The sequence below is a fragment of the Hydractinia symbiolongicarpus genome, chromosome 1 (assembly GCF_029227915.1).
Source record: "Hydractinia symbiolongicarpus strain clone_291-10 chromosome 1, HSymV2.1, whole genome shotgun sequence".
In the NCBI taxonomy this organism is placed as follows: domain Eukaryota; kingdom Metazoa; phylum Cnidaria; class Hydrozoa; order Anthoathecata; family Hydractiniidae; genus Hydractinia; species Hydractinia symbiolongicarpus.
Window position 1 is genome coordinate 30,106,669 of NC_079875.1, and position 10,286 is coordinate 30,116,954.

Genomic DNA, 10,286 nt, shown 5'->3' on the forward strand with positions numbered 1-10,286 from the left:
GTCATGTATCCGCGGATTAGTTGCTCCAATATTTGCACGATGTTTATACTTGATACAACACCATTACTGAGAACATTATTTGAATATAACCTCTATAATATATATAACCATGGCAAACCTCTCTAACAATCTTTTATCTAAAGAACACATTTTACAGAAATAGCAGTAGAAAAAACTGCAAATCATCTTTATTTTTTACAATAGTGTATATCTTTGTGTAAATTGTTTATAAATATGTAAAGTATTACTTGAGAAAAAGTCCATTCGTAAAGACTGATTGTGATGAACAAACTGGGATAACCAAATTGATTAACAGCATTCTGATGAAGTACACGCATGTGCATTGAAGCATGCCTACCAGCTTTGTTTTTGTTAGACATCTATAGTATATATCAAAAGTTTGTATTCGTTTGTATGACAACACACAGAAATAGCGATATGTTTACGAAACAAGTTTATGTGTCACAAGGCGTGGCTACTCATTCGTAAGAAAGATTCACTTAACATTTTGCTACTTCAACTGTGTGTGGTGGCCTAAAAAGATTTTACAACTCACAGCGCCTGGATAGGAAGCCACGCACATAACCAAAATTGTAGCCTCTGTCGCACCCACCACGCTGGAGAGCCGCTTGAGGAGAAGTCAAGTCATTTAAAAACAGATGAGTCCAACATATGAGTCATAGTTTTTTTTCCAAGTTTCTAATTCTATGAAAAATCTTGTGAAAATGCCTAAGTCTCATGGGTACGGTATAGTCAAGTCCAATGCAACAGTTATTCGAAGTCAATTATTACACGTGAGGTTGTTGTTTGAAACTGAAATTATAATGAACATAGGAGACAAAATAATCACAGACACAACAACTAAGTGTAATTTGATCAAGAGATCCTTACACAGGTGAGGGCGATAGCTGTTGTTAATGTTTTTGAGAACTTGACTTGAAAGTTTTATTCCAAAGCAAGTTATTATTTGCTTACCCCGAGACTATATTTCATAGTGATAAAATCTTAGCATTATTTTCAACGAATAGTGAAAATGTGTGGCTAATTTTGATGGAATATACTGAAACATAAGATAACTTTAAACTCAATTTAGCCGGCAAGTTACATCGATACAATTTCAATGCTTCCCTAAAAAGCTTTTGAAAGTTAACTAAATAACTTTTGGTACAAACATTTTATATGACTTTTTGTCTTCCAATTACCGACCATTTTACTCACAGCAAAAAGGAAACAGCCGAAACTAGGAAAAAAGATCGTTTATATCATTAACACTTTTTGCTTTTAGCGCACAATCAACTTGCCCGCTCTTCTCTAGAACTTTATTTAGGAAATCAAAGATGTTTAAAATGCGTTTTAGTATAACAGAGCTTTTTTGAAGTCCAAGGGGTGGCCGTTTTACGTGCGTTGCGTTGGCTAGATGTAAGTAAAAACGCTTGTATGATCTGCTGTTTTCTTTCTTTTTCTAAATAACATAAAAAAGGAAAGAATATGTACATTTACTTTCTCTAAAGATACGATGCGCATGGACGTAACCCTATCAAAAGGTTTGATTCCACTCCAAAAATGTTCTAATCATTTCCTTATTCTTGCTTAAGAAAGAGCGGGAAAGCAAATCTTGAAAGATGATGTCCGGTTCATTCTATCACATTATCTAATGTAAAAACTTTACACAGCATAAGAACTTGAATAAAGGACACTGAAAAAAGAAATTTAAAATGAATTTTAAACAAAAGATTTTAAACCTTCGCAAAGCAAACTCGTACAATAAAACTTATCGTAAAATTCCCAGAGTTACTCTTTAAATTTTCCAAACTTTCTTTTTCCAAATTTTGACACCATGAGTAATGAATACAAGAAATAGCGGAGAAAATCAAAACTGACTTGACACTGGCTAATTTCCAAAGTGGATCGGAACCGACAATTGTGGTTTCTGGATTATGAAAGTCAAAATATTTTTTTCTTTTTTTTCTTTTTGCAAACAGGAACGAAAAAATAAAAAAATCAATAGTTGTAGATAGCCAATCAATTATTTTCTTGCGAAGTTACGCTTTGCTTCGATTTGTCATGCCCCAAGTGTAAATGTAGATAGATTTTTTAGTTTAGTTAACATAACGCGCTAATAAAATGAAGAATTACCGTAAACCAACCTAGACAAAAACCAACATCATAAGACGCGATGGTTCACTAGGGCATCAACTTTTCCAAACCTAAACAAAAAAAAAAGACACAATCAACTTCAGAAAATTAACATATCGGCTTTGCAGCATATTGCGAAAATATTTCAGCGTATTATTGACACAATATGGTTACGTATAATAGATATTGATTGATGGCATGCAGGTGTCTAATTAATAAATATTTAAACTAAGTATCGTCACCCTACATGATAGTAAAAAAGAGATATTAAAAAAGTATATGACATATATAGAAATGTGCTAACGTCATCATTCAATCACATGATCTGATGGCATAATGTAAATAACACAGAATTGAGGAGGAAATCAGTAAAGGGCTTCATATTTAGTCAGCGGTTGTACACTAAAAACAGAGCTCGTCGCATCACCAATGTAGTATACCTTCGCACATGAATATATTTATGATAAATGATTTTTATATTTAACGTGCTAGCTCCAAACTTTAGAATACCTTGCCAGGTAGTTAGCCAACACACACCTGCGTGTCGCAAATTTACTCTAGGTTTCTTATTGATAAAAAAAGTCAAGGAGCATATATAGTTTACTTACTTCTAATTTCCTTGATAGTTAGCTTGTTGTGGAGTTGCCAATGTGTCTACTATTTCGTTTTTTTTAAAAAGAAAACCTTTGGGGAAGTCCCATGTGGTTGATGCTATCGTGGTAACATGCATTGACTAGCAAAGAATCTTAGCATAACACCCCCTGAAAAAACAAAGCTATTCTTGGCATAGCCCCCGTATAAAATCATATTGTCAAAAAGTCTAGTATGTTTAGTGAAATAAGTTAATAGCAAAAGTTTCAGCAAATTTTCCTAAACTATAAGTGTATACTGCTGTATTTATTTGCATCTACCTTCACTTTCGCTTTCGCTTGCCAAAAACCTTTTCTTTACAGCTTAGGCTATCGATCAAGACATCGCTTCCTAAATCAAAAAATAATGCTAGTCAGACAAATATAACTGCATACAAAGTGGAATACGTGCAAGGAAAGATCTATTTATCTTCATGATACGGTAAACTCTTTTTTCTTTTAAAATAATGCTTATTATATAAACATTTTACATACCAATGTAATTTGTTTAGCACATTCTGACAGCTCAAAGAAAAATCTTTAAAAACTCGAGTACTTTAACGCAACGTAATTTATCTTAATTACTCTAGAATAAGAGGTTTGCAACCATATAATTTTTAACAAATAAAAAATACACATATCGTATACTTTAAAATATTAAATACTTAATAATATGAAGGAAAGAGACTATTTTCTGAGCTTATTTTATATAATAAGGCTCACAACGTAATAAATATCAACCTAAAAAACTGAATTGTCATTTAAAAAAAATGACTGAAATCTTTGTACTAAAGTATTTCTTAAAATGTATTTTATCGTGAACAGAAAGTCGAGTTTATCATTGTGTGTGCACTTTGTAATTTTCATTCTTGTTTTCTCCAAAAATTATTTTTAAAAGCATCGATCTTGGGTCCCATTTGTGTGGTCTAAATTATTTTAACTATATTTTCCTTAAAGTTATTCTTATGTCCAATAAAAGGTGAACACAGAAAAGTAGATACCCCAGCAATCTTTTAAAGGAATGACTCTCCACTTTAAATGATATGTCATATTTTTAGTTACCATAATTTGCAGAATTAGGTGCTTTACTATTATTCATGTTCAGATCTTGTTTTATGTTGGGGATGACACCAAGGTGGACTGATGACAAATGAGGATATCCTGGGAACGAGTGTTTAAGTGAAATGTGAAAGTGGGGATTGTTTTCTCCACTAGGGTTTTTAAGAAATTTTTCTAACATCTTTCTTGGTCTTTTTATTTTTCGTATTTTTCGTAAAATTAACCAACTTCTAGTCATTGCTATTTAAGGATATGCCAAGCAGTCATTAGTGGCTTCCGAATATCGCTTTAATTAAACTATATTATAATGTAGTGGTCGTCATTTTAAAGGTCTCTTTTTGCTTTATATTTAAGAAATATTGGTAAACAAATTGCCACAAAGTTTTTTAAGAATACTGTAGCCGCACCTATCACAATATCCGCCAATATCACAATATGAACATCGATGCAAGCCTTGCACCTGGTTTTGAAGCAGTTGTCTGGGCATTTGTGCCTGCAGGGTTCTCTTGGCGCATAGAGCTCTAACTCAGGGTTCAAGCGCAGAGACCTGTTCAAGACGTAGCGCATTGACCCACCCGGAATGCTCACGGCATCCTTGAGAATTTCAATCTCATCCCCGTAGTATGTGTTGCGAGTCTTATTGACGCCATCGACAAACGGTAGCACATCCGCCAAGTTGTACTCAGCCAGCCAGTCCAGCATAGTGACATAGCCGCGCTTGTAGAACTCCTCCCCGAAGGCTTGGTACTCTTCGGGGGAGAGTGTGTTTTTCCCGCTGAGACTACTGTAAAAGGCCTCGTGTTCGACGGGGCCGACATGATTCAACTTGTCGTAGCTGTCAAGCCATTCATAAAGGAACACGAGCTTTTCGAGTCTACATTCCAGGGACTTGCACCAGCCATCGTAACTCATGCCGGGTGCGAGAAAGTTTTTGATGTCGAGAAATTTGAACTTCAAAGTGGTGAGGACCATGTAGTCGTTAACTTTTTTAGCCACAGTGATCCTCCCGTTATCGTCTTTGGCAATTTGGTCGATAAAATACCGCTTGATCATGTTGAGGTCATACTTTCCGCTGTTAAAGCCTATCACAGCCACTTGGTTCACCCACTCGTTCCAAGCTTGTTGGGATTGGTTGGAGAGCATGTCAAAATCCTTTGATTTGGAGTACAGTCTTTCGACTTCTTCGAATATGCGAGCCTGTCTCTGCTCGAGTTGCTCAACGAATTTCCGCACCAACACCTTGGGATACTCGTGCATGATAAACGTTGGATGTTCTTGAAGACTATCGTGAATGGAGACACTCACTGGGATATGCTCCGAGATGTATGTGAGATCGCCCGTTTGCGCTGGTGTAAAGGTGCTAGGAGAGCTTCAAAGTCAAAGACGATAAAGTGGGGGTATGGCCGAATTTCGTTCTTGAAGAGCCTCTTAACTTTTGGAGGGTTCTTGCACTCCCATGTGTTGACTAGGTTGTAGCCGCACTTTCGGATGTAGTCCTCCTTAAATTTGTGAGCTTGAACCTATTCATGTCCACGTTGGTCCGACGCGGTTGGCATGGGCATCCATGCCACTTGCAGTCGTGATATTCGTAGACTATTTTGGTCTGGGGTTCATAACCATCCACTCTGCGTATCATGCGCTCCCCTCCGTGCCCACAGAGAGCATGATGGATATGTCTGCCAGTTTGTTCAGACATGGCTTCAATCCATTGACACGCCGCGTAGCTGAAACCTTCGTCGCCATAAAGACTTTCTCCGACGCGCTTGCCTTTTTTGGCTTGCAAATGATTGTCGTCTTGACGCCCTCGCACTCGTTCTGTTTATGTCGTGTAAGGTTGCAAGATTTTGTGAACCGTTGATTACACGCCTCACATTCCCAATGTTGTGTTAAAACATCCATCTTTTTGATGAAAAAACAGTGGCCATCCAAACATACCAAGATTGATCGTGTCTAACCCTACTGGTTCTGTCCATAGACGAGCCGCCGTGGTGCCTTGTCAGAGTTCGTCTTGGGTTCAAATACTGTGATGTTGATTTTGAAGTGCTTGGCAAAACCCTCGAAATCCACCAGCTTTATAGGGCGCACATTTTGACGCTTTAGATTGGGGTCATTGCCCCCAAAATTATTAAAATACACAACATAAATGACATTTATAGAGGAGGGTAAAATTTCATCCCTGGCAACGTCCTTAGCTTTTCTCGTTTTCAAATGAGCTATTTCCATGTTTTGAAGCGCATTAGTTGTTTTTTAAAGTGTATGGAATATTCTCAAGTCAAACGATGGGGGAGGGAAAAAGGAGGGTATTTGTCTAGGTTTTAAAGGGCTTAGGTTGGTCAATTCTGTTAACATGCTTCTGCCTGGTTACATTCTTAATTCGCCCGTTCGCTTTTCGTCTTTTTATTACGGAGTTTCATATAGCGCAGGTCTGGGCGCTAGCGAAGTGCTTGTAGGGACAAATTTTTATACCCCCACAGACCGTAAGGCATTTGCTAAGCAAAACATGCAGCACGCTGAGAATTAGTCACTTTTTCCTTTGTATTTTCACTTTTATATTATATATATATATTGATTTTATAATTATTTTAAGGAAGGATACTCAGTGCTGACATAAAAGTGTATGAAAGCTCAAGACCTAAACTTGGTTATTAATTTTCTTCAAGTTGTGGGTATACTCATCATAAAAAGTTAGCTGTCAAAAGAGAAAGAAACCTTATTTTTGGTAGCTAGTTACATCACAAGTTTTAACTATTGTCTTAAAAATATCACAGTGCTGATCAAAAGGAAAATTGCTAGTATGTCACTCAAGATTTATATAGCTACTAGCACAGCAAAAATAATGTAGCTCGTTAAACATAAAACTATAATATTAAAAAACAATTCCAAAAGTTCTTATTTTATGATTGCTAGAATCTCAATTTAACTAACCAAGACTGGGCTACCTACATTTTTTATACACCAAATTAAAAATTGTCAAAGTTAGCTGTATCTGTCTCAATGCAGTTTTTCTTAGCCAGGGATCACTGGGTCACTCATATATATCGTTTTTCGATTTTTAGCCTTATTCGTACAGTAATCAGATACATAGGTGGACAAGTGCCTAGATGCTGAAAATAAGATCATAAAAACTTATTTCTAATATCACTCAACGTCAAGAAACATTAAACAGTGCAGTTCGAACACCAACTTAACCTTAAAAATTGCTACGTCTTAATTTTGCATTGGAATAATTTTAATCTGTAAAATACAAAATTTTAACTGCTGCGAAATATGAAATAATATATTATGGTTAAAGTAAACAAGTAAATGGAAAATAACTTTTTAAACAAATTTCGTGATTCTTCTTTGTTTTCGTCAAAAATTTTTTTTGCAGAATTGTGCAAAATATCTGCAAACTTTTCTTATGTCAATGCACCAAAATTATTATATAGCTATCACAAAATTGGAAAGTAGACATTGCCACTGCCACTTAAGGACGTGCAGGATAAGAATGCGCTTACATTTTAATTAGTTGTCGAACTGTGAACGTTACTATTTTCCGTTTATTTCATTTAAAGACGTAAAATTTTAAAAATTCGATGTACACAGGTAACACTGAAATTGACAGATTCCTGTCAGAATAGAGCTGTCAGTCACACTAAAAAATTTGGAAACTTTAAAAAGAGAAACCAACAAGTCAGCAACACAAGAGAGAAAATGTACTTGACGTACTGGCATCAATCAGATTGGATATAACAACAGGAGCCGCAAACGCAGATGTTCCAGACCGCCTTTTTAAACAACATGGCGTTCGAAGAAAGTCAAAGATTTACCTGGAGAACGACGTCGTGGCGCATTTATTATACGTTACAAAAAAAATCGAGGTCTTTAAAGCTCCCGGCAACCCTAACTTTTTCGTACGCACTAGTCGAAGTTGTTGCATCTTCGCTGGCTTTGAAATTAGTAAATAAATCGGGATCTTTGGTTGACCGCAGCGAATTAGTATATTTTTTGCCGAGAAATATTTGCGCGTTGCCGTTAATTTGTGAAAAAAAAAGGTTATTACAATTAACATTTTTTCAGAACAATAATTAGTTAAGTATCGTGTTGCAAAAATAACAAAACATTGGTAAAATAACAGAACACTGGTAAAACATCAAATTAAATGGTGTGGACGGAAGGAGTTTTTACGCGCACATCATCATCTTCATATTTCTTTGAGTTCTTTTTCGTTTTTTCATTCGTCTGTTAACTATTCTGGTTCGAATTCTTTCAAATGGTACACCGTGAAGATCCCCAAACAACTTCATTTCATCACTGGCTGCAAATAAAAATTATATAAGAAAAGGTTGTTCAAGAAGTCACTTAGAGGCTGTTTCGAGAATTGTAATAGAAGAAACTTTTCAGAAATTGTGAACAAAATAACGCAATGAAGATTAAGTGCACGTGTATTGCGATGATGATTCAAGAAGAAAATTCATTTATAATATGGAGAGTTTTTTTTACATTACTTAAATGTTAAAAAGTGATCGTACCCGTTCTCAATTTGTACTTTCTCACAGGAGTAGACGTAGCCAACTTTCTTTTTAAATACAGCACTTTAGGGGAGTTTTCTTTATTAACTTTAGATGACTTAGTATTGCAGGCAACCACGTTGTGCCTTTTCTCTTTAGTAGGGCAGATGTTTGCAGTCAAGGCTGGTGTTTTTACCATAGTATTGATGCTATCGGGATCAGAACACGTAGTTGAATTAGAGTTGCTGCTGTGTGTAGCATTGTCAATTTGTCAGCTTGGGAAACTTGATATATATTTCTATTTACATCACCACTATGACCAAAATGGTCAAAAGCCAACTGCTGTTCTGCCTCACTTAGCCCAAAGGATCCGATCAACGTCGACATACGGTGACGATTCATAGTTCCATTTACCTTGTCAGACAGGTTAACTTTTTTGCAACACGCCGTAAGCGAGTGCCAACCTGATACATGGTTATCGCTTCCTTTTGTGGACGCAAATACGTGTTTATTCTTGTCTGCTACATCCCAGTGTTTTCTGATAGCAAAATCGCAGAGAAAATTCATTGCATTCACAACGTCAGGCGGAAAGAAAACCGGAACTTGTTTGTTACCTTTACCTTCCTGAAAGGTTATTCGGTTACCGGTTTTAATTGCACTTTGATATTGTACACGCGTTTCGGGACGCAACCATATACCATCAATAGCTTCTTTCCACTGATGTATAAAAAGACGAGCAGGTTCCCCAATTCTTCTCCCGTTGTACATGGCAAGCCTGGCACAAACTGCATCACGCACATCAAGATATATTTCTGCAGGTAATTCATTAGCTAACTTTTCTTTCGAAGTTACATTTCGCAAGTAAATAGTTAGCTGTTCTACAGCCTCGCTAGTGGGGAGGTTTCCTGGCTTTCGAGTCTTTTACTTTATTTCATATAAAGCTCCTCCAAATACCTCGTGCTCGACTCAGCACTGCCATAAACTCTCTCACCTGGTCATGGCTTAAGAACCCAGAGTTCCAATTTAAATTAAAATATCACCTTTCGACTTTGCTGCCTTAGCTTCGGAAGCACGGGTTTTACTCCCCTTCCCTTTTAGGCCTAAAAAGTGAATAAATCTAACGTCATGGCTTAATAATGAGCGTTTCTTTTTATTGATTTAGAAATACGTTTTTAACCTGACCTTCGGTACTGGAAACTAAGCTTGTATCCACTTCTTCAAAATCATCTTCAACTAAAATGTTTATAAAAAAATTAAAAAACATGTCAAAGAACATAGAGATTTAAAGGTCCAGCGTTGTTAATTTCTGTTTATAGTGCGTGCTGAAAGCAATACTCATTTAAACGCGGATAAGAAAAAACGCAAAATTTCAAAAAACGATTCTTATATAATGATATATAATGATAGATCACCCAGAACAATTTCTGCTCAACATTTTTCGACCAGAATGTGACGTGCAATGGGTTTTAAATAAATACCTGTGTCCTGTCCTTCTACAGCATCTTCTGGCAATGCAGGAATATCTAAATGATAGAGGCAAAGAATTCTGAATGTTTTTTTTTTTTAATTTTAATTAATTTTATATTTCCTAAAAAGCTTTGCATGTCTAGCAAAATAATAAAAAAACATATATATCATATACCATTCAATGTTATTTGATCCAAATCTTTGCCAACCAATTCCTTTCCCATCCCTGCATCAATTGCTAACAGAAGCTTGCTGACTTTCGCTAGCTCAATGGTTGACTCATGTAACCGATAGTATTCTCGGTGCACTGCGACATCATGCCCCATATGATTGGCCAGCCACTCCAATTCGTTTTCTCTTAACTGCGCAATTTGTGCGACAGTTGTGACATATTTTCTCAACTTGGTACTGCGAATTAACTCTGGTTTCTCTATTGCAGAAATCTTTCTAACTATGTTGTTTATAGACTGGTAGCCTAAATTTTAAAACATACAAGAAACCATAA